Source organism: Micrasema longulum, unplaced genomic scaffold, assembly GCF_059751315.1.
Source record: "Micrasema longulum isolate JH-2025_06_02 unplaced genomic scaffold, ASM5975131v1 h1tg000373l, whole genome shotgun sequence".
Lineage (NCBI taxonomy): Eukaryota > Metazoa > Arthropoda > Insecta > Trichoptera > Brachycentridae > Micrasema > Micrasema longulum.
This window is the reverse complement of record NW_028277574.1, coordinates 267213-293346: the sequence shown is the minus strand read 5'-3', so window position 1 is coordinate 293346 and position 26134 is coordinate 267213. Positions and strand designations below refer to the sequence as shown.

At 30.2% G+C, this 26134-nt stretch overlaps 1 long non-coding RNA gene across 1 annotated transcript in view; it reads right to left on the bottom strand.

Annotated features, from left to right (window-relative positions):
* Positions 1 to 24939, bottom strand: part of LOC148282148 (uncharacterized) — a 139054-nt gene extending 114115 nt beyond the window's left edge. The window contains exon 1 of the long non-coding RNA XR_015822159.1: positions 24454 to 24939. This is a non-coding gene — a long non-coding RNA (uncharacterized LOC148282148). The remainder of the gene's footprint in view (positions 1 to 24453) is intronic.
* Positions 24940 to 26134: the final 1195 nt, after the last annotated feature.

Sequence of the window (26134 nt, the reverse complement as noted above, 5' to 3'; positions counted from 1 at the left end):
TTTATACAACTTGATACATTGTGACATTCTGTGGCATCAATGAATCTGCGCAACCAATCACCTCCGGTTGTAAAATGAAAAGAAAATTGCACTCGGTGTAAAGATAAAATAACTAGCATTAGCACTTTGAATTTATAGTAGAAATAGCAACCGCTAAAATTTTGTGCTAATTTTAATTTAAGAGCAAGACTTGACGCGAAGCACGTCGTTTCAAATTATGCAAGTTTAACTATTCTAAATTATTTAAATGTACTTTATTAATTAATTGAATTGACAAATCATTTACTTGAGGTCTTTTTTAAAAAAAATACACAACCATTTAACCTTATTTTTAGAATTATGTTTAACTACTATTATTACAAAACGAAAATGGATTTATTTTTAATCAAAAATATTTCTTTTATATATTTTTCAAAGAAAAAATTATAAATATTAAGAACAACTTATATGATTTCAATTTGATCACATGATCAAATTGTGCTTATAAAGGTCCTTTAATTAATTAAGTTGGCAGTCTAACGATATTAAATCCCGCTTTCGACTACAATATATATAGCCAATAAATATTCTAATTTTATGTAAAAGCCAACTTAACCTATTTGCTTTTCTTAAATTTCCAAACCCGTTAAATGCATATTAAAATTATTACAATTTTGTTCTAAAAGAATTTTCTGTACACGGTATGAGTATCGACCAATAGCAGAGCAATATAATATTATAATACAATAAAATACCCACAATTTGGTTTTCTGAGTCATTGTGCCATGATTTGTTTGCTCTTTTAGCCGACATTTTGAATCGTAATGCAGCTTTTATTAGTAGGATTAATCCGGTTGATATATGTTTTATTTCTATAAGAAATTACATTTTAAAAATGTATTGTTTGTATTTGCACATTTATTTGTATCATTCAGCGGGACTTAAATGTAAATATTTACCACTAAATATAATAATCATATAAAGTTTAGTCATACTAATAAAAAATAAAATATCGCTGCCTAATATTTTATTAAAAATAGCAATAACATTTCACGACCTAATCCAATTGACGCATGCTAAAAAAATATATTACTAAATTATTGTAATTTCCAGCTATGAGATATAATATCCGGTCTAAGCGCAAAGTTTTTTTTATGGATATATTTGGCATGCATTATAACAAATTATAGCTTACATTTCCTGTCGCCAATTTAAGAATGTTGTAATTAGCAGTATTTTGAAATCAAAAGTATTTCATTTCTAATTAAAATTATTAAAGTAATTTTAAAGAAACCCTCAACATTTAATACAGAAATCTTATTAAAATTATTAAAAGTTCACACTGTAGACACTATTTATAAAATGAATTCCATTATTCAAATTTAAATTCAAATTCAATTCAAAATGAAGAAAAAATAAAAGAATTTAAGATGAATGAGTCACTCAGATACCAAAATAATATTAAAATCCCTAAATTCCACACAAGTCATAGCTTTTTAGTCAAAATATATTTTTATTCCAAACTATCAAAAATCACAATTATCTCCTCTATGAACTTAAAACTATTAAAACTCAACATAGAAATTCAAAGTAAATTTAAAGAAATTTTTTAAACAAGTGTAAAAACTGCTTTCAATTTTAATTAGTATGAATGGATTATTATTTTCTTTTTATATCCTATGAGTGTTTATTATATAAATTCTAATAAATAAATAAATAACTATAACAGTGTAAGTCACTCTCCAAGCACAAGAGTTAGTCTCTTTTTTTGGAGAGTTACAGTTATAACATTTACTGTATTTACTGTATATGTATAAAAGTAGATTTGGATAAATTAAAAAAAACATGTACCATTTATGAAATATATTGATTAATAAAAAAATATAAAATGATGAACAGTGCAATGTATCGTTACGGATGCATTACTTTTTAAACTGTAGTTGTTATTTTTTTAAATTTTGTATTTCAATAGATGTTGAAAAGAACAAAAAATTCAATAAAATATTACTTGAAAAATATTTCAACGAGACGATATGAAAATTTAGATGGGAATATTTCAATTAAATTAAATTAAAATTTAATCGTATAAAACTGTATGCACCGAGTACTTAGAAGCTAGGCAATATAGACCATTTGTTCTTACTGAATGCAGGATCAATTTACCGTTAATGATGCCTGTAGGAGGATGTTTAGTCAATTAAACAGCCTACTAAGGGAGGTGGATTTTTTCCATGCTGGGATTACCAGTTTTAGACTCTTTTTCTCTAACTGTGTATCGTAATGTGTATTAAAATGGAGAAGAGAGGAATTCCATATTGTATTATTAATACTTTAGCAGCCTGGCTCACACAACATGAAAATATTGTAAAATGAGGAGATGCTTAATATTCGCCTTTTAATTTGAAATGTGGAGTCCGACAAGGAGGTAGTCTGTCTCCGGCACTTTTTAATTTATATATGGATGATCTCACCGTGCTCGTGCTGTATCTGCAAAAGTCAAATATCTAGGGCACATACTGACTGATGATTGTAAAGATGATCAGGACATAGAGAGACAGAAAAGAGCCATCAATGTCAGGGCCTCTATGCTAGCAAGACGCTTCTTTCAATGCAGTAACGAATTGAAGAAAATCATCTTTACTTCGTATTTGACGTCCATGTATATAGCATGGAATAAATTAAGGGTCACGTATAATAATTCATACAGACAATTATTCGGATTGCCTAGGTACTGCAGTGCCTCTGAAATGTTCTTCGCTGCCCTACTTCTCCAAAGAGCCTGGAGCCTATGGGAACGCCTGAAAAGCTCTAATAATTAAATTTTCCAAGCCACTGCAGGGTGGGTCCATTCACCGTTGTTCGAGCGATGGCGCGATATGCTAAGACCACCATAAGTGCTGCAAATATAAAATTGTATTTTATGTTTATATTTATGTTTATTGTTATATTTATGTTTATTGTTATATTTATGTTTATTGTTATATTTATATTTATATTTATGTTTATGGTTATGTTTATAATTATGTTCATGTTTATATGGTAGAATTGGCTCTGCACTATATAGCCATTTTACTGAAAAAAATAAAATAATGATAAAAATAATAATAATAATTAGTTATTTAGTTGTCTTTGTTAAATATGACTTTTATGGACAACATATTGTATCTCAAATGATCTATTGTGTTGATGTAATAACTTTAATTTACGTATAAGTTATTAATTTAAAAATACTTGGTACACTTCCACTTATTTATTTGACCAAGTAGCGCTTTCGCCTTTCGGGCATCTTCAGACTGGTGAATATTATACAGTGTAAGGATAATTTATATAAAACTAAATATAATCTTAAGTGTAGGTACATTAAAAAATATTTTGTACGCAATATTTCAATGGAACAGAATGAGACAAATTATTCAAACATGTGTTGGCGGTGTACTTTAAGAGAAGATTCTATTACATGAAAAACATTTATTGTTTTATTGCAATGTACAGGGTCCCACTAAGGGGGCTTATAAGGGTTAGTTTTTAAATTGTATCTGCTAAAATTCTATCGGTTTTTTTTATCATATTTATTTCTAAAATTTCTAATCTATCTAACTGTTGACCTTTATGTCCTATATGTAAAATTTTTATGTTTTTGATTTGTCAAAATTATTTTTTAATTCATATATGATGCATAGTATGAAATATCATTATTCAATCTATGTGAAGCTAAATGTTCTAAAAAAAGTGGAATTGTGCAAAGTTTATTTCAATTAATTACTTATACGTAAATAGTTATTACATCATTACAATGGAAATCCATCAAGAATTGTCAATAAACATTTTTTTTTTTAAATCTTTTGTTTATAATTAAAAAAAAATGTTTCTGTAAAATTCTACTAATGCGTACATTTTTTTTGGCAAGCAATGTTCCGTATCGTATATTTACATCAATTGAGTCAAAAATGATAACTTTACATGAATCATTTATCATGATTTTAAAATAATTATCGAAATTGGCTTTCGTCCGAAAAATAAAATACTAAAAATGCTTTCGATTTTGCGATAGATTTCACTATTTAGTATTTTATAATGTCAAATAAGAAAAAATAATATTTATCCACAATACATCATTTTTGGTTGTTAAATTACCGGTTTATGGCCTATTTAACAGGTTTATGGCCTATTTCACACATATCGTCCAAATCCACAGGCCACGGTAAAATTAGGGTAGATTGACATTTATTTTATTTTATTTCGAAAAACAATATATAATACATTAAATATTGATCTAGCCATTTCATCGGGCCATCTGGTTTGTCACCATGGTTTGAAATTGGCCAAAGACACACATAAATATTATGTATTTTATTTTAGTCTGATTTCTACTCACAATAATAAGTAATCCCAATACAGTAACCTCTCAGCTGAAAAAAATCTTCGTCTTATTTGAGAAATCTGTTTTGCACGTGTCAATTTATGTTTATCCAAACGTTTGTTTATATAATGAACATTACGTAGTGACGTTATGTCAGGTCCGGAGTTCGGTTACCAAGAATATATACTGTTGTACAAAATAATGAAATAGAAATTCTGATAGGTACCTAAGTATCGGTAATTATTTACCACACACCAATACACGCATATTTTCCGCGTAATAAAAGAGATGATTGTTTACTACCGCTGCCATTATGTAGGAACTTGTCTAGATTACGAACGTTGCTTGGATTAACCCAGAGGTATCAAAACTTCAGCCCGCGTATCAAAAGTGGCCCATTATAAATCCGTTTTACGATCGTTTACTACATTTGACTATCATTCCACGTAAGCGAATTATTTTAAGCGGACAAAAACAACCTTTACTGGAGGTCCAACGACGATCCGCAAATTTCCTCTTAAGATGAAAGCATTACTCTTTCATTGGTGGCGTCTGTCTAAACCCAACGGAAGGAATGTCTTAATCGAATATTTTAAAAAATGTATGTAAATGCTCTTCTTGATGCTTGACAATCGCGATAGAAATCTTCCTCTTTAGGGAGGGTTACATGTCTTTTTTTTCCTTCGATCCGTCAGCACTTAAAATCTTTTAGGGTATCCCCGATCACGATACAATTTATATCAGGTCATGATAAATTTAATGACAAATTATTTGTTTTTAATATTGTTAATTTCCCTTCGTGCTGCTGCCTATGTCCTAATCAGTCTCCTGAACACTGTCCTTTTCTCCCACTTATGGTAACCGAATGGAGTTTCTTGCTACTATCCATGGCACTGTTATAAGTCCTATCGGATATACAGATCTGGTAGCTTCTAAAAATAATTTCGTGGCTTTTAAAAAGTTTTGTAATCATTTCGGCGAATCGATCATGTCCAATCGGTTTAGTCCCAGCCAGCGAAAAATTCACTTTTCTCTTTTTGAAATCCAATGAAATGCATATGATATACTTCTGAATTACCTTCTTTCAGCACAAAGGGGCTAACAGATTACAGAGAGCTCCTTCGGGCAGCTTTTCTCGTTCGGCAACAAGCAGCTTTTTCGAATATGTGGACACCGCCAAGGAGACTTATCTCCTCAGATGCGTTGTGCGGTATGTGGTGGCCAAGCTATCATTCCACATTTAAAAAAATACAAAATTACTCCAAAACATTATTTTATTTACATTAAAAATATATATTTTGTCGAATTTTTTAAACTCATATAAGTTTACCTTATATTATATCTTTCTAGCAGCAAGGTTGTTTGATAAGTGTTATGTGTTTTAAATTATTATTTTTTTTGCTATTGTTAATTATTTCTTATAAGTAGATGATTAAATCTATATATTTTTTTTTCTTACATGTATGAGTTTTGCTCAGTTCTTTTTTATGGATGTATACTTTTAAGCATTTTAAAGCATGTTAATAATTTATTTATAACTTTCTTTTCTATCCGCTTACAACTGTGTATACACATTATTTTTCACTAGCATATCTTTAAAAAAAAAATTTTTTTTATCTCCTGGGTATATTTTTGTTTGTAAATGTTTTCCAATATTCGTGTGTATCATGTCATTTTCATATATATTTATGTATGTTTTCTTACTAGTTATATGTAGGAATATGTATTTAAACGTACAGAACGCTTTATTTTATTTTTTACTTTATATATTGTATCTATGTACCATACTTATAAAAGCCCTCCGACCGTTTATGTGAATTATATAAATATTAAAAAAATATATTATCATAATGCGCTTTGACATTTTAAACCTTAGAATTATTTTCTCTAGTTGTAGTTTAGATATGTTTGTTGCATTGTATTTATAAAATATAAAAAAAACTTAAAATAAAGTACATTATATCGATGAGAACAGTATTGTAATAATAAATAAATAAATAGATTTCATAATCTTTATTTTTCCGCTGTAAAAAGTTATTTGTATTTATAAATAGATTTTGCTAGTATCGGTAGTAAATTTATTTGTCTCGTCACGGGTCAGCGCGTTTGTCTACCATGTAAGTTGACATAAAAAATACATTTAAAGGTGCTTCATATTTCATAGTCCCTGACTGGCACCTGATACGTAAGATTGATTATCTTACCTTTGTATAACAAAAACAATCTAGAAACGCTTTAATTAATATACCAATGCAGTACTCCATGCATTTTTTAATTATTTTTTATTTATCTACATCCTTTTATTGAATTTACTAATAATTAATTGTGTAATTTCATATAAAAACTTCCAAGATTGCTCGCTACGTCAGAAGTTCCTAAGAATCAACCCATGGTAGAATGTTGTGATAGATTACCGGTTTCCGAGAAGCCAACTCACCAATCAACAGATCTCTCCGACTAGAACTTGGGGCGTCACAGACGGTGTAATTTCAAAATAACAAAACTTTAAAAATAATAGCGCTGATAAAACAACACGTAAAAATAGTTATAGTTGTTTTTGGCTTTGTTTTATAGTGTACTAACAAACAATTTTTTTTTAAACTACTGAACTTTCATCACTTAGGTCTAAAACACTGAGAAAACTGATTTATTTGGTACAATTTTAGTAGCTCATTAGTCACTTAAATTTTTTGTTGTGGATATCATTATATAGACCGGCCAGGCTTTGTGGACTTTATCAGGCCTTAACACAAATATGTTTGAAGACCCCTGGATTAACCAATCACAGAATCTGATATCAGCCACTCAGTACGAGTAATACTCAGTTATGACTGACATTAGAAAGTTTTCAATCTTTCGTCCCATTGAGGACACGTACGAATTTCTGACATTGTATAGTGGAGCCACGAACCGACACAAAATGACCGGGACTTGACCTCTTGCAATTAAAATCAAATTGATTATAACTAAATCTTATAACTTTTAAATTATCATCATTTACCTTTTTTTAGAAACCTTATTTTTTTACATTGTTTATTTGTTATTTATTGTACTTTTTTTTGCATTTAACGATATTTATAAATAAATGACAAATACAAAAAACACTATTGCATAAACACAAGAAAAATCCCACAAAGGGTGTGGGTTTACATTTTATAGTATTTTAGAGTACAGCATTGGTAAATAGGTCGAACTAAAAATATATTTACCAAAACTGTCATTTTTTGTGACAGTGTATGTAAATTTAGGTAAAAAATTATAGAAATTTTGAGAGAAGCAGATATTTAACTTTATTATAGTATACAATTATTTTCATTTCGTTTCTTTTACATTTATTATTTAAAAATAATTTAAATTATTGTATTAAGTGTAAACAATTTTTTTGGTGTGTGCATGAGTGTCTTACACTAATATATAAAGGAATTGGCAATATTTGTGTACGTACTGTTTGTTTACCTAATAAAATAAATAAATATGTTTTATTTAAAATTTAAAAAAAATGATACAGGAAGAATACGATGAATATCAACAACAAAAAAAATTACTGCTCATATCAGAAGACATTTTTTATGTCAATAAAAATGAGAAAATTTAAAAAAAGTTTTTTCTGTTCAGCTATTTAAATCTGCTTTTTTAACCATAATTTCAACAAAAAATTTAATCGAAACCAATTTAAATAATGAATCATTGTCCTTATGAAATTTATTGAATAGTTTTGGAGCTATGACAAATGAGTGTCTTTTCCCAAGTCTGGATTTACAATAAGGGATTTCAAGTAAACAGTTCAATCTTTGCCGAGATCTATAAAAAAAATAGGGAATAGATATTGGCGCATAAAAACATATTCTGTTGAAGTTACATATTTTGTACAAGGCTTTTATTTACTGACATGGAAATGTTCTTTCTAACGACGTTAACTATTGTGTGAGGATCTGGTGAGATAGTCGGCGGTGGCCTTGTTAGGGAACTTATCCCCATTCAAATTTTAAAAGAAAATAATATTTATAGCAAAAAATAATTAACTTTAATCGATATGTGATATTGATAAGCATCAGAAAACGTAAAAGAAAAAATATATATTATCCATCCCTGACACCATTCCTGCTGATTCCTTTGTTAAATGGTTTCCCAGATCCAAATATAACCCCCGTTTATCCCCAACACTTGCTGTTTTCATTACTTTTCAATAATAATTTTATGGCCATGAATTTGATTTGGACTAGTGAAAAGGATTATTTTAGCTGAATCAGCTGCATACTCTTCATCATTTGATGGTCCAGGCTGCAGCTCAAAGTCAGAAGTGGAAGTGTAAAAATAGACTGAAGGGCCTTCACCGAAAACGGGTAATGATGGGAAAAACGGATCATATTCGGATCCAGTAGATCATTTTACATAAGAATCAGCAAGAATGGTGTCATGGCCAATGTTCATGCAAACTAGTGCCATGTGCAAACATCATATAATTTTCAGTCACTAGTTACTCATCAACATCGTTCCCTTTCTCCTCCTAATGGTGCAAAGAGCACTTTATTGGTACACCAACTGCCACGTATCTTGATAATTTTTATTACATGCAGGTAAGATGATCATTTTTACCCTTCAGGTGCCAGTCTAGAAACTATGAAATATCCCAGTTTAAACGCAAACCTTTTAAAATAAATCTTTCACGTCAACCATGTCAGAAACCAAACCTAAGACCTCTTGCATGGTGGACAAACGCGCTGACCACTTGGTCTGGGTGTTGTGGTGTATTTATCATAACCTCCTTCCATATTCCCTCTATCCCACCTGGCGACAAGCCTCAAAATAGAGGCTTAGCGGGTAATTCCTTTTAAAAAAATAAACAAATAAAATATGGAGATAATTTAACGAAGTATATTTTAATGTTTTTTTTTATTGAACGAGTAATTTTATTTTCAAAAAATTTTAGTGTAATAAAAAGTCTATTTTGTTAAAACAAAATAATCCTTAAGCCACTTTATGTAATAAGGAAGTTCAATGCTACGAGAAATTGTATAAAAATAGTTTTCTTACGCATGGTAAAAAATAGAGTATTTAATAATACGACAATGTTTCGGGAAAATGTATGAAAAAAATATTAAAAATGAAGTACTTTGAAACGTCACAGGTTTGGGTGAAAATAACTAATTGAAAGCTTCGTTATGTGTTATAATAGATTTCCGGTATCCAAGTAGCCATGTTTTCAACGTTTGATGTGTTTTGACAGATAAAAGATTCTCTTTTAAAATGTCAGAAAAAGTTACCTTCTTGAACTCGTGACGTCACAGGCGTTGTAATTTAAAATTTACAAAACTTTAAAAAATCATAGCGATGACAATACTATACATGCATTAAACCATAAAATGATGGTTTAGTTTGATAGTCAAAAAATGAAGACAAACTACAATATTTTACAAAGAACGCAGTAACGAACTATTAAATTATCTACAATACCTAGAATATGCGAGCAATATGGATGTAGATTTACGGGGGTTTATATTTTTCATGTCAATGAACGTAAATTTAAGTCAAAAGTCATAGAAATATTGAGATAGTCACATATTTAATTAATTTTATTATTATATACATCTTTTCCATTTGTTTTATTTAACAAAATTTAATTTATGCTGGAGATGGTTCAGAAGAAATTTCTGAGGTATCTTTGTTTAAGGGAGTGCGGATATTATCCACGGTTGTACCCGTCTGACTTCATTCTGGAAATGCTTGGCAACAATAGTTTGGAGAAAAGAAGAAATGCATACTTGCTAATGTATTTTTTCCGATTGATCCGTGGTATTACGATTAACATAGGTGTAACGGAGAATTTTTTTCTTTATGTTCCTAATGACTACCTTAGACATAGACAGCTTAAGCTGTTTTATCTTCCTGCTTGCAGAACCAACCTGCCGATGGTAATGCCAGTAGGAAAAGCAATGTCTTTACTCAACCGTATCTCTTCGGATATTGACATCTTTCATATAAGTTAAAAAAAGTTCAGAGAGAATAGCATTCTTTCTCTATAATTGCTGAGTATTTTTTTTTTACCATTTTTGTCTATTTAAATTCTAGTATTATTTTATTTGTTTTATGTATTCATTGAAATATTTTGTAATGTACATAAACGTTTATAAAATAAATAAATTGAAATTGAAATTGAAAATTGAAATTATTGTCTTCAGTGTAAACATTTTTTTTGGTTTGTGCACGGGTGTCCTACACTAATATACAAATAATTTTTATGTATAATTTGTACATACTGTTTGTTAAAAAATAAAAAAAAATAAAAAATATATTTCAAAAATATGAAACAAATAAATTAACATTTTACAACTGAGATGAAGAACATTCAAGAGAAGGTAATATAGAAGTCTAGGCATCTACAAGGCTTATGACCTGTCAATGGCTGGTTTAAGTGGCCACTTTACACACTGTGTAACATTCACCATTCTGCCTATATTTGAACATCTATATTCCTTCAATTCTTTCATCTGTTGATGTTTGTGAAGTTAATTGAATATAGATGTTCAAATATAGGCAGACTGGTGAATGTTACACAGTGTGTAATGTGCTACTTAAACCAACCATTGACAGGTCATAAGCCCTGTAGATGCCTAGACTTATATATTACCTTCTCTTGAATGTTCTTCATCTCTGTTGTAAAATGTTAATATAAACAGCTCCCCGGGGAGTTGAATCCAGTACTTGTCTACAAAAATTTGGACAAACTCAAAATATTGTTGAAAAATTACCTGGTCCATGAAGAAGTATAGAAATTGAAAAAATAATATTTTCAGGCGTTGCCTAGTATGTAGGTGAAATAATTCAATTAGATGAATCTCACCCGCATAAATAAAGGTTTCAGCTTTTTAACTTCACAAAGATCAACAGATGAAAGAATTGAAGGAATATAGATGTTCAAATATAGGCAGAATGGTGAATGTTACACAGTGTGTAAAGTGGCCACTTAAACCAGCCATTGACAGGTCATAAGCCCTGTAGATGCCTAGACTTCTATATTACCTTCTCTTGAATGTTCTTCATCTCTGTTGTAAAATTTTAATATAAACAGCTCCCCAGGGAGTTGAATCCAGTACTTGTCTACAAAAATTTGGAAAAACTCAAAATATTGTTAAAACAAATAAACTCAATAAACAGATGGGAAAAACCACTTAACTTCCACATTTTATGGATGAGAAATTTATATATAATTAATGTCGTAAGTACAAAATTTAATCAAATTAATCCTTTGCGCTCTAGATATTTGTAATTACAAATGCATTGTATCCGGATATAAATCAGGTATTCTGATCCATACTATTGTATTTTTGGTACACATTGCTAGTATGACAAAACATTCCATATATGTCGGGCGTACGTAAACACAGCTTTACAGTACTTCTTATTTAAAGGTACTCATGACTAGCAACAATCTATCTTTTTTGTATTCATAAAATTTATTTTAATTTACATGCATATATTTAAGCGCGACGTGCTTGGAGTTCATGATTTACTATTTAAGTAAAGGTTTTAAGTAAGCTGGGGTACTTAAACTAGTTGTTTAATTTATTCAAAAGACCATTTAATACACCAGTTTGCGAGGAATAACAATAGAACATTATAGGTCATTAAAATACAATCAATTAATAAATACACAAGTACATAAATCAAATTTGTTTGATTTGTTGGTAAAAAAATATAAAACGAAACTGATGATAATGTTTGGTTTCTGGCACAAGTTATTAAACAAATTTTAGAAAAATGTGATGTCTTCATAAAAGGAATCAAATATTTTTTATTTACAAAGTACATAAAATATTTCATATCTTATAAGTACGAAAAAGAATGTTTTTTAATATTCAACTTGCACTTTTATTTGAATTGTTGGTTTGGGATTTTTAACTTTAAAAGCGCAAATTCTCACAAATAAAATGTAGTTACCAACTTGTGGCAGTAATCCGACGATAAAGTATTTTTACTGACATATCTCGGTTAACCCTTTCCTGCCTAACAGGACTTGTCAGTTATGCGCCTATATTTGAATACTTGTATTAATTTCTTTTGATTTTCTGTCTGATGAGACTTTTAGGTTCACTTGCATACCTAGCGGTGAAATCAGTAACTGTTAATTGCCTATATTTTTGTTTTTTTTATCTTTACGGTTACACGTCTTTGCAGATTTTGTATTAGGTAAGTGCTTTAAATTTACTTTTTTTGTGGTTTACTACCTTTATGATATAATATTTATCAGTTAGTTTTAAATTTTTGTTACATATTTATTTATATTTGTATTGGAGACGCGTCAAGCTATCGCAAAAAGACTAATGTCCTTTACAATTCAGGCTTAAAAGCGCAAGTCGTTACCCATGACATCAGATCTAAACATTGATTCTATTAAGAGAAAAAATGAATAATATGTCTGTTCCCAATGATGTTTGCTGGAAAAAGAGGAGTAGATTGACCTGTATTCAGGAAGAAAAGCGGTCGATGCAAAATGTGTAGCTTGAAGAAAATAGAATCAAGGCCTTACTCATCGTGCACACATCGTAGAGTGTATTTATGATGCAAAAATTTAAGGAATAAATGTCATTGTATTGCTTAAAGTTTATTTTTTAATACGTACTTATTGCCTTAAATGACCAGTATATCCTGTTGTTATAAAACAGGAATAAAATAATTATAAAAATAATACATTTCGTCTATTTATTCAACACCTAACTGTTATGGAAGAAAAAAAATTAACGATCAATTCTTTTTACCAGCTAATAACCCATGCTACAGCTTTTAGCCTAAAAGTTATAAGAAGGCACTTGTAATTAGCATACTTTTCGTTATTGTAATTGTTATTGGGATCAGCAAATAACTGATAAACGAAGTTAAAATTTTAAAAACAATGTGTTTTTTAAAGGTAAAAAAAGGGAGGGTTGATCTTTTTCGATAAGATATAGTTATTTGCTTAGAGTAATCATACGCCACTGGATAAAATAGTAGCCCATACGGAAAAAAAACATGTGATTATTAACCACGAAGTTAGCTACAGTTTACAGCATTCTAACGGACTGCAAGTACTCAGGTTGAGAGTTGCAAGAGCCAACCGAAACCGTCCGTTACACGTTTGTTGTTAAACTAAAAACCAAACCAAAAATATGGAACGCTTTTGTTCAATACAAAAGAGCTAAAGGGCTTTTTTTAAGCGGGAGATAATTATTACCATGAAGTTGTTTGCATACCCTGCTAATTTCAGCAACATTGAGGATTTTTAAGTACAGTTATTAGCCACCCTCCAAATTTGAACTTAGAATGTTATTATGGTTGTTTTGTTACAAACAATATAACATTTTATCATTCTTATCTTTTAAAAGGTTGTTATTTGACTTCTAATTCATATAGTTTACCCGCTGTAAGTCACAAAACAAAAATAAATTTCTTAAGTTTATGTTTGAAAAAAGGTGTGTTTTCTCTAGGTTTGTCAAAAGTAGAAATAATTTTTATTTTACGCCATTTGTAAGCTGCCTTATGTATATCTCATGTATATCAAACTATGAATAAATGTGAAACTTGAATGTATTTTTTAAAAAGGATTACTAAAACTCAAATTACTCATAACTGTGCCCCTGCCTGCAACTGCTTCCTTTTGTCTATTTAGATTCATCGTAAAAACATATACTTTTAATTAAAAAAGGCATTGTATGTATAGCTAAACATTGCCTAGTTTAGACTGGTAATGTACCACGGTTCCATGCAGTTAACAGTAGGAATTTCGCCAGTTATGTGGAGACATAAAGGATTGGTTGTGACTATTTTGCATCTATTCAATGACAAATACATACTTATTTAGCCATATTGGCAAAGGTCCAACAATATTATACCCGCACAGCTACTCAAGACTAGAATATAATTTTTAAATTCTTAACTTTTATGGAGTTAATGACCTTAAAACCTAAAAACAAAGTTAAATTGATAATAATTTTAAACAACCTTATGTAGAATCTGTAAAAAAACAAGCATATCGATTTGAAATTTACAATTTCCTGTTTTAAATAACACTAATTTAAATAGGTGACCTTATGTGAAATTCGTATAAAATATTTTACATATAAATTAATTACTTTGTAATTTCCTGCTTTAAATAACATTTATTAAAATTTAAATTAAAAAACGATTCTGTCGGAAATAAGTAATACTAACTTATATTAAGGACAAATTTCAAGTGTGAAAAAAACGTTAAAATTGGATATGTTTTAAAATAAACCTGAATTGTTTCGGACATGTTTTTCTGTATTTATACTTCAGGTATTTTAATAAATGATTTAGTCAACGAATCAGAAAGTAAAAAAATGTTTTTTTAATTAATTGACTGTTAAGATTAAGTCAAATAAGAACAAGGCACAATATTATATTATTAAATAGCAACTGGCTAAAGGCCCTAATGAAACAATACGAATATTTATTTCGCAATGAAAAATTACCTAAAATTAAAAACCACTCACCGACTTTTATATGTCTACCGGTTACGAGACATACCAGTCTCTTCGTCAGGACACCAATTACACCAACATGCAAAACCTACTATTCACCTTCACTATAGTTGTTGCACAAAAATATAAAATCAACTCGACGTGCATTTTAATAAGCGCATGCACTGATAAGAACAAACATGCACTAATTAGATTATGAAAACATGTTATGTTTATTGAGAAAAAGTTGAAAAAGGCTAGACGGGATGGAGGAAGGGGCTTGAGTTTAATAGTTTAATGGTGACTTTTACAATGGAACATCGTATAACGGGCTATATTGAAAGGTTATTTTATAAACGTTATTTTTTAAAGCTTTTACAATGTGAAATATTTCCATACTATTTACTTTTAACTCTTTATTATTTGTATGTTAAATTTTAACTACTGTATTTTTATTTAAATCATGAATAAAATTGATCAGGTGATTTGCAAATTCGGAGAAATTGTTATTGTGAAAACACCCCCATAATATATGTTCTTTAACACGAATGTTTTGATTTCTTGATGTTCTTCCAACGTAAAATGAATATTGGTTTAATTTGTGTCACGACGAAGAAACGGGTACGTCTCGAAACCGGTAGACACAGAAAAGTCAGTAAGTGGTTATTTATAAATATTTAATAACATTAAGTGAAATGTTTGACCACAAAGCTAATTACAATATTTGAGTTTGTCCAAATGTTTGTATACAAAAGACTGGATTTCACCCCTTCGGGAGTCTATTAAGATTAACAAATTACAACAGGGATGAAGAATACCTTAAAAGAGGGAATATGGAAGTCTAGGCATTCTCGGGGATTATGACTTGTCATTAGCTGGTTTAAGTGGCCATAGTGTGTAATCTGTTAATCACAAATTTTATGCTTTGAATATTAAAAATAACATAAATTATAATGAAAAACAAACCTGTTTTTAGCATAATGTCTGGGCTTATTTTTAAAATATTTTTTAGTTTATAGTATGATATTTTACGCTTATTTATTTATATTTTTTATAAACCACATTCATTTTTACTTATATGTCGACCGGTTTCGAGGTTACTATTTAAACATCGGGGCTTATTCTAATTGAAAATCACTCCTGTTACTATTTATAGTTCAAAATATTTTTTTATACTTTTCCTTTCATTCTTCTATTCTTTCCTCACAATATTTTATAATATAAATAATACCACGAGTGATTCTAAGTTAGTATTAGGCCTGATGATGCGGTAGAAACCTCAAAACCGGTCGAGTTATAAGTAAAAATTCAAGTGGTTTACACAAATTCATCCGCCTCGCGGTGCAGTGGTCAGCACGTTTGCCTACCATGCAAGAGGTCTCGGGCTTGATTCCCGACATAATTGTAATGAAATATTTATTGAAAAGGGTGTTTTTACACTAAAATACTTTATAGTCCCTGGGCCTGGTACCTGAAGCGTAAGAGTGATCATCTTACCTCCAGGTACCAAAAATAATCAAGGAATACTGCGATTGGTTTTATGCAGTGACCTTTGCACCATTAGGTGCGGAAAGAGAATGATGATGATAATGATGACACAAATTCATAAACTAATCATTTTTTAACAAAACTTAAATTTTGGGAGAGCACGCATCCAATCAACGAGTCTTTCAAAACGAATATTATATGTAAATATATAATACCCACTATTTACAATTTGTTTGTGGACAAATATAAAAATATATCTATTGTTTTATTATGAGTGAGTCTAAACAGAAAGCAAACTAACTTGAGCATTTTAAAGGAGAAATCATCATAAGAAAAACGTATTTTATTATTATGTTGCCAAGTATATACAGGGATGCATAAAATAAATTTTAATCATAAATTTCAAAAATAATCAGCATCACGTTTTCATTTCATTGGAATTTTCTTAGGCAAACGTGTGTTAACGTAACGAGTAAGAATAACTATATTTTTATATCGTGTGTTTGATAACATTAAACTAAAAATAGTTTAGTCATAAAATAAGCCAATACTTGATAAAAAATTTACTACAAATCGGTAAAATTTTCCATTGTGTAATTAATGGTGTTTTATTTTTTCCTTTTTTTATTTAATATTCATGGTTATAGATTAATTAATAATTAAATCGTTTTGTAGTTCCGTGGTAGTGTTACGGGTCCGGATCAAAGGTCTGAGGTTCGCTCACTGGTCAACTATAACGTGGTTTTCATTTTTTAACACGGTTATTGACGAATACTGAAAATTATCACCAAATTGAGTGCGTAAATAGTTTGACCGTATATCATTACAAAAATATTATTTGACACATATTTCAACAGATGTGGATATAATTTTTTAGAAGAAAATACCTAAGTTTAAACATTTACAGGGTTTATGACCTGTCATTGAAAATTAAATATTCCGCTCTTAGTTGTTATTCACTTCCTAGTTCTTACAGGGTTAAATCCAGTACATACTTGCCTACAGAGATTGTAAAGTATTTAACAAAGTGTATCGTAAAGCGCCCTTGGGGTGATTTTCCACAAAAACTGCGCTTTACAAATTGACTTATTATTATTTGGACAAGCTCAAAATATCATTGAAATATTTTTTTTATTCAATCAATCAATTTTTTTTTTTAAATTAGTTTTTATTTAAACAAACTTACTTCAATTGAATTTAGAACAATTATTCATTTTAAATGTAACGATTTCAATGCAACTACATCTTCATCATCATCATCATTATTATGGATAAATTATACAGCGCCATTTTTGTAATGTAATATCTCAAGGGCGCTTTACAAAGTGATTATATAAATACACAAATTGAATTTTAACTTTTTGAATTGGTAATTTAAGTAAAACAATTTACTTTACTAGCACGTGCTACGCATTTATTCAAATCATTTAGAGAGCAAATGAGTTTTAAGATTTTTCCAAAACATCACTTCACTCTTACAGTTTCGCACTTCTGCTGGGAGAACATTCCATGCTATAGGGCCTGCGACCTCAAATGCGCGTTTACCGAATTTATTGCATTGTTTACGTAGATGTATAATAACTTCCTCTCGACATTGATGTAGCTGATCTAAGCGTAAAACATCTGTCAGCTAGTTCATCTGGAATGGAGTGTTCCCTTAGATATTCCAAACCAAAGTTTTGCAGTGACTTATACATAACCCAACAGAGTATTCTACCCTTTGTGGGAAACTAAGCCTGTGTAATTCTTGAAGTAATAGAGTGATATGACTAAACTTAGAGATTCTAAAAATAAGTCTCGCTGCGGCATTTTATACAGACTATAGGCGAGTCATTTTATTCATAGGTAGATCGGCCCGATACCATTACAGTAATCGACTCTAGACACTACAAATGCATTTATTAATTGACGAGCGGCATCAACCGGCAGATTTTCTCTGTTCAGTGATTTTTGTGCAGTAGAAACTAGATTTTATTTATTTTATTAATGTCCTATAGGCTTGCATTACTATCCATACTGATCAGTCGGAAGTTGACAGAAGTTATGTATTTCATAATTCTTTTTCTGTACCTAATAGTGAATAGGGCACTGCATTGGTATACTAATCGTATACTTACGCTTCAGGTACATCAGTCCAGGAACTATGAAATATTTGGATATGAAAATACCCTTTTTAATAAATATTTTAAATCAACCATGTCGGGAATCAAACCCATAACCTCTTGCTTGGTAGGCAAACGCGCTGACTTTACACTTCAAGGCCAACAGATATCTATGTAAATAATACAATTTGCATTTTCCGCGATTCTTTGTTTATGGTATCCTATATTCTTTGTTATGTTTTTGTGCTATTTGAAAATCGAAATACAAATATTTTAACAAAAGCGTTAAAAACATTGTTTACTAGCAAACAGGACTGTTTTTCTCAACATTTTATTGTTAAGAGAAATATCAAGTATTGTTTGTTAACAATTTAATATCAATCATATGTATTGTTGAGATTCCTTGTCGAAATATTATACCGAGTTAAGTAACAAAAACATCATGCAAAATTATGTTTATATAACTACGGAACATTCTTCGATATAATCTTACCGCTAATATTATTGCTCAATACATTTACAAACTTCCTTATTGATAACTTAAATAAAACCTAATAAATTCTATAAATCTATTCAATTCGCCACAACACAAAAATTTAACTTACTTGACCTTGTTATCCAAAAATTTGAAACAATTTTGTTTTCATTGTATTTGTGTATAATACGGAATAAAAGAAATCAACAATATTTTGAGTATTTCCAATTTTTTGCAGACAATGTAAGATAAAAAATGATTTTTTTTTTAACAGAAAGGAAAAACACTTATGAGAAAATAAAAAAGAAATCTAGGAATTCACAAGGCGTATAACCAGTCATTAACTTATTTAATTGGCCACTTTACACGCTGTGTAACATTTACTATTTGCTTTTGTTTAAACATACCCATTACCTCAACTCTTGTATTTGTTGACTTTTGTGAAATATTTTATGAGTGGCTATTATACTAGCCAATGCCACGTCATTAGCCCTGTAAATGCATAGACTTCGATTTTCTCGTCTCAAAAATGTTGTTTCTCTATGTTGTATTAATTTTTTAAGTAATTTAATTTTGACATTACCACAAAACACTGCTGTTTGTTAATGTCTTTGTGATTTTTAATGATATTGTATCATAATAAGGCAGTAAATTAATCATTTTATAGATATTTCATATCAAAAATTGTAGTGCATTATTTGATTCATATAGTAACACGTTTTAACAATGGAAATAATAATTTTAATCAAAGTTGTTTGATTGCGTTTTTTTATCAAAAACTTAGCAAGACTCTTTTTTTTTATTCTTAGTGGTGAAAGTCAGTAATATGCAAGCTCCTGACGTCACTGCGACCTGTGAAGATCTATTGCGACGGGTTCCCGTGAATAGTTTTCGCCCTCCAAGCCCAGGTCTATTAAGACCCTGGCTACTATGTGGAAGACGAGCGTTTACGTTTTGCTAAATGTCCCCCTTCAAGCCTAAATCCGTAATGCTACGGACTATAAGGTAGGGGGCGTGCTCTTTAACATCCTCAGGTTTAACCAGTGGTCCTTTGAGGATGAGGAAAAAAAATATTTTGGCTTATGCCGTTAAACAAATTAATCAGTATTTTTTTGCATTCTCGTACAGTTTTCAGCATGGAATATATATTTATTTATTTATTATCATATCATATACGTAAAATTATACATTTATTCAAAAGTTGTTTTGACCGTCTAACTAGGGTTACTTACCCCGTTCTAGACAGTCAAAATATAAAACTAATATTAAATACATAGAAATAATAAATAGAGGTGATAAACAAAGTAACAATAAATTTAAAAAATAGGAATAAAATATAGTTAAAAACTCGTGAAACACATAGTAAAAAACATTTTAAAAAACGTAGTAAAATACATTGTAAAAGACAAAAAAATATATATACATACAGTAAAAAAAGTAATAAAAGATAAGGTAAAAAACATTTTCAAAACATAGTTAAATACAAATTTTAAAAAACAAAGTTAAAATCATAGTAAAAGTCGTAGTAATTTATGTATAATTTATAAATAAATATGGTAAAAACCATATTTTTAAACCGTAGTAAAAAAAATTGTAGAAACCGGTGTAAAAAGTCATTAGACTCTTCAAAATTCAATTTTGATAAAATAAAAGTAAGTAAGTAATTATTATTCAATAATAAGAATATGTGTTGGCCATATAACAGTCAATATTAACTTCTCGGACTTTTTGCAACCAATTTCACTGAGGAAAATAGTCAATAACGTCTATAACATGCAACTAAAATTATGTACATTTTTTCTAATTTGCAAATGGATTCCTGCCACCCGAGAATTTGATTTTACAATCCACAATACCTTAAATATTCGAGCAGTATAAAAATGGATTACCGAGGTAGATTTTTTACATCAATCAACACAAATTTATGTAACAAGTAGAAATTTTGAAGGAGCAAATATTATTATTAAGTTACATTAGTTATTGTTATTATTTATATGCACTCTGTTTGCATGGGTTTAAAAATCAAAATTGAAAAGCCCTTTTATTCTTTGTAATAATTCGTGCCTTGATGCCCAAAATTCCCTGACGAATCTAAACCAAGTCATCAAAAGGGTCAAGAGTTTTAAATGCCTGGAAGTACACGTTACGGAAAATGGTAGCTTTGAAAAATAACTGGGAGTGCAGCTAGAATTAGCAGGCGCTTCGAATTTTTTTTTACACAATATTGTTTTCTGTGAAATTTCCCTCTTCTCTGTACAATTCTAAATGCCAAAAATGCAGTGCTTTTTAAGTTTTACTATCGTTTCTGTTTATCCTAAAAGCCAAACACTCGAAATTATTCATCTTAACTCTAAACTATCCTTAACTCCTAGAATGTTCTTGAAATATACATACTTTGAATTCATAACATAATTTTCTCGCTTTTAACCATTTGACAATAATATGACGCATACAATACTCTGGAACGTGCCATTTTTAAAGTCGAAAAATTCGCCAACTTGTACATTTTATTTTTTGGCGTTTAGGATAGTTCAGAATTGAATAAACGAAATACTAACATTTTTTTGTTTTTTAATGGCTTTATTATAAGAAAAAAAAATGTTAGTATCCTTGTAAGAGTATTAATGATTGTGCCTATAGCTAAGGCATTTTTAGCGTTTTCGTCCATATTTATGAAAGATATGATTATCTGTGATAACGTATTACATATGGAAATAATAGTTTATTATTTATATTTAAAGCATTAACTTTGTGGTCAAACATTTTACTAAATTATATTAAATATTTGCATTTAACCACTTACCAACTTTTCTGTGTCTACCGGTTTCGAGACGTACCCGTCTCTTCGTCAGGACAATAATTAAACCAACATGCAAACCAACATAAAATACACAAGTAAAGGAGTTAAAATCTCACATACAAATAATAAAGGGTTAAAGTAAATAATATGGAAATATTTCACATTAGGAAAACTTAAAAAAATAATGTTCCTTTGATCAATAATCTAACAAACTTCCAATATAGTCCTTTATACAATGTTTCACTGTAATCGTCACCCTATTAAGCTTACCCCCTCCCTCCATTCCCTCTACTTTTTTCATTAATTCTCAAACAAAATAATATTTTTATAATTTAATTAGTGCATGTTTATCCTAATCAGTGCATGCGCTTATTAAAATGCATGTCGTGTTGGTTTTATATTTTTGTACAACAACTATGGTGAAGGTGTATAGTGGGTTTTGCATGTTGGTTTGCATGTTGGTTTAATTTGTGTTCTGACGAAGAGACGGGTACGTCTCGAAGTCGGTAGACATAGAAAAGTCGTTAAGTGGTTTTGTACAAATATTTAATATCATTTAGTAAATTATAATTTGTTTATGGTATACTTCACTAATTTTTCTCAATGTATTTATTTTTTAAATATTTTAATACTTTGTTATATGCCAGTAGTTCCGCCCATAGTAAAACTTGTTTACCGATTTCACGCCATCAGGGCATTTTTAATAGGTACAGACTTTGTATTAAAAAATAATTATGAATATTACTGTATGTTATAATAAATGCAAGTGTGGGCAATAACACCTTTTCTTGTTATTTCAAATTTCGGCATACACTATTATATGCCTGCAGTTATAAACAGATTTCACGAAACACGTGAATGATACACAGTGTGTAAAGTGGCCACTTAAACTAGCCAATGAGGAGTCGTAAGCCCTGTAAATGCCTAGACTTCCACACTACCTTCTCATAAGTGTTACCTCTCTCTGTTCCAATAAATTTAAACGTTTGTATCTACTTAGGATTCCCTCAAACAAATATTTCCGAATTCTGTTATATTTTTGTTTTTATGTAACCATCAACAATAATTTTAAGAAAATGAGATAGTTATAAGTCAAAACGTGTGTCGAAATTGCGTTTAGTGTTCAATACTTAAAATAGTCATCAAAACTAAACTGTCAAACTGAATTCTCGTTTTGATACTCTGTAATATATTTTCTCCAAAAAATCTTGATGAAAAGTTGGTGCAAATATATAAAATTGACAAATTTATAAATGCATGTCGGCGGTTTCACATTCGCCAACAAACAAAAAAAAAGTAATGTGAAAGTAATATTTATACATAACTCTGAAAATAGCCTGAGATTCGTATCTTGTTCAGATACAAGAGAAGTACTGGCAATTGTATTGCATATAATTTTAGTGAAAAGGTAGCTTCAAATCATCAAATGCAGCGTATCACAACTTTTTATTACATGAAGGTAAAGTGATAAAGAAAATGAAATAATGCAACATTTAACAAACTTTTGAACTTGTGTTTCATATCACTTGCCAATTAACGAACCTGGGATCTCAAGCATGATATGCCATTATACTACGAAACGGACGTCTCTGTACTAGATTTCCTTTTTCAGGATTTTTTCCTGAGTAACAGTCATCGAGTTTAAAACGCTCGTCCAGAGCTCTAGTTCTTTTCAGACAGTCATGTGTTCATCGGCTAGGACATGAACAAAATATTGCTTATAATTTTATTGAAAAACGACTTGAACTCTGATCTTATGTTTTCATCCTTTATCAGTCTTCCGCTGGATGATTTTTTCCTACTGCAGAATGTCTCGTGGGTACAAAACACCGAGAACTGTTGACACACATGTACTTGTTAACATAATACTTGTTACGTATGAATAGTAACAAATTTCGTTATTTCTTGATGTTTGCATATTTAAACATAATTAGCATAATTAAGAATCTCTATTACCTGTGTCAGCCTCTTGAGTTTCAGAAGAAAAATAGTATTTAGGATTGCAAGCAGACAGAAAAGTTCAAGAACGTTATCACGTAATACAGAATTACTGCATTTGTCTCTGAGAACACGACGCGATGTTCAATTATAAATTACAAAACGCAACTTTAAATAATAATATAAAACGGTGTGCAAGTATCATAATAATAGCATTGTAACAAAGAAAATAATATTAATCGAATTGTGAAGACATGATTCTATTGAACTATGAATGTTTGCTATTTTTTTGTTGTATTCAATCGCGGATTCGTTGAATATTTTGTTTGCAAACCGTTCTTAATGCGTTGTTTGAATAAATAACATACATAATTAGTTCAATTTCTTGTTGATCAAACTCTATCGCAGAAATGCTTAAGATGGTCAGAATCAGATGATTAGCTTTAACAAGATAAGTGGCTTAGTAAATTCTAGATTTGCTCTGAACTCAAAGGTCGCCGACATATTTCCTTACTCCAAAGCGGCGTGATATAAAGTAGTCTATTACAGAATAGTTAAATCTCGTGACACGAAAAACAAAACTATTAGTTAGCCTTCATCAAGATTGGATATCGAAAACTACGATAAATATGTCCCTCAAAAGCAATTTGTAAGGCGCACACTGCTGTTTTGAGTCTCCACGTAAATACTAAGTGCAAATCTGGCATTTCTTGTGATTGAAATAAGTTATTATCAACATTTGTTTTTTTATGTGAATTGCAGTTTGCAATCCTGGAAGCTTAATTATTTATCATACCACAATGCCATCGATAAATATGATATTTGCGGTATATTTTAGAAAAAATGAAAATACAAACCGAGTGATTGTCCCGATGACTGTTCACATGTGAATGCACAAAATATAATAAAAGATACGTTTTCTACACTTTTTTCACAAGCAGGTCTATTCCGATGCACTTTGAATGGAAACAAACGTCAAATACGAAACATAAACAAACAATATGATCACACACGAACAGATACAGTCCCCGTGGCTGGTAGATTGTGACTGACCCACGACGCACGACCAAGAGTGCCGAGACCACGGCACGGAGCAGACGTCGGTTGCTAGTTGGCGGGCTTTAGTTTGAGCCCATTTGAGCACTTAACACAAACAACACAGAAGTGGAGACACGTACGTACGTCACAGCTCACTGGCTAGTGGCTGTCGCTCGCGTCACGGGCACGAAGAGCGCAGAAGAAAGCGCCCGAGTAAATAATTTCACACATAGTAAGACACACCGTTATGTCGAGAGTCGAGAACGTTCGGTGTAGAAGCGCGCGGACCGAGTAGTGTATGGTGTCCTTCCCGCGTGACTGCAGACTTGTTTCGCAGACTTGTCTCTCGGGCTGGGGGAGGGGACCCGGCCACGCCACAAACCCGAATCATTTCTCAATGAAAACACCGGAGAAATGGCAGCTCTGTTTAGCTCCGCCATGCTGAGGCACGCCACCGCCGCTGCCGCCCGTCGCAGCCTCCGCGAGGATTCGCAGTTACCGCCCATAATTTATTCCTTTTGACGGAGGAATGTCGGTCCAGAACGCGCCAATTAGTAAATACCTGTCTCACCGAACTTAACTGTTGATAGTCAGATAAAAAATGTGAAGTTTGATAGTATCTATCTATGATAACGATACAAACAATAAGAGTCGATCTAAATGACATATCTTAGGAAATTCTCTCAAACGCGGATATATTATTTTTTTAACTTGGAAAAGAGAGATCAATATTTTTTTCTATTTAAAATGACAAAATATTCTACGATAACCGTAAGTTTATAGTTCGTTTTGGAGTACGAAAAACGCATTTCCGATATTTCTATTTTAAGAAACATGGCATTTTTAAGACTTTTTTGAAAACGTTTTTAGTTCCAAATATTTAAAAACCCTTAAAGATCTCATATCAATATTTTAACCATACAATTTTTTTTTATAAAATGTTAATAAGAATCAACAGCATGACAAATATTTTTTATACCAGATATGAGTAGGAAATTTAATATATTTTTTTTTTTTTTTAAAGCACAGAAGATAATACATCATCCGTCTGGACTTTATAATACATGCAGGTAGACGAGGTGGGGCAAACTTTTGTGTTTAAAATCTTATGTTCAGTTTTGATCTTGATAAATTTCTCGGACAAGTTTATTATTATTATTGTTATTGTTTAACTTATATTTGAATGAAAGTTATAAATACTTGGGACACTTCTTCTTATTTTTCTGACCAATTAGTGCTTTTCAGTCTGAAGTTACGCGTTAGAGGGTGAAAGCGCTAATTGGTCAAATAAATAAGGGAATTGTACTAAGTGTTTTCCATTTATAACTCATATTCATATATAAGTTTTTTACATAATTACTATGGAATTCCATCAAAAATTGTTTAAAAAAAACATAAATCAAATGTTCATTATTACCTACTATTTTTCATGTATTAGAATGACCGGTTTCTTATTCAGATGAAAAATAATGTTGAATATATATACAGAAATAATTTAGC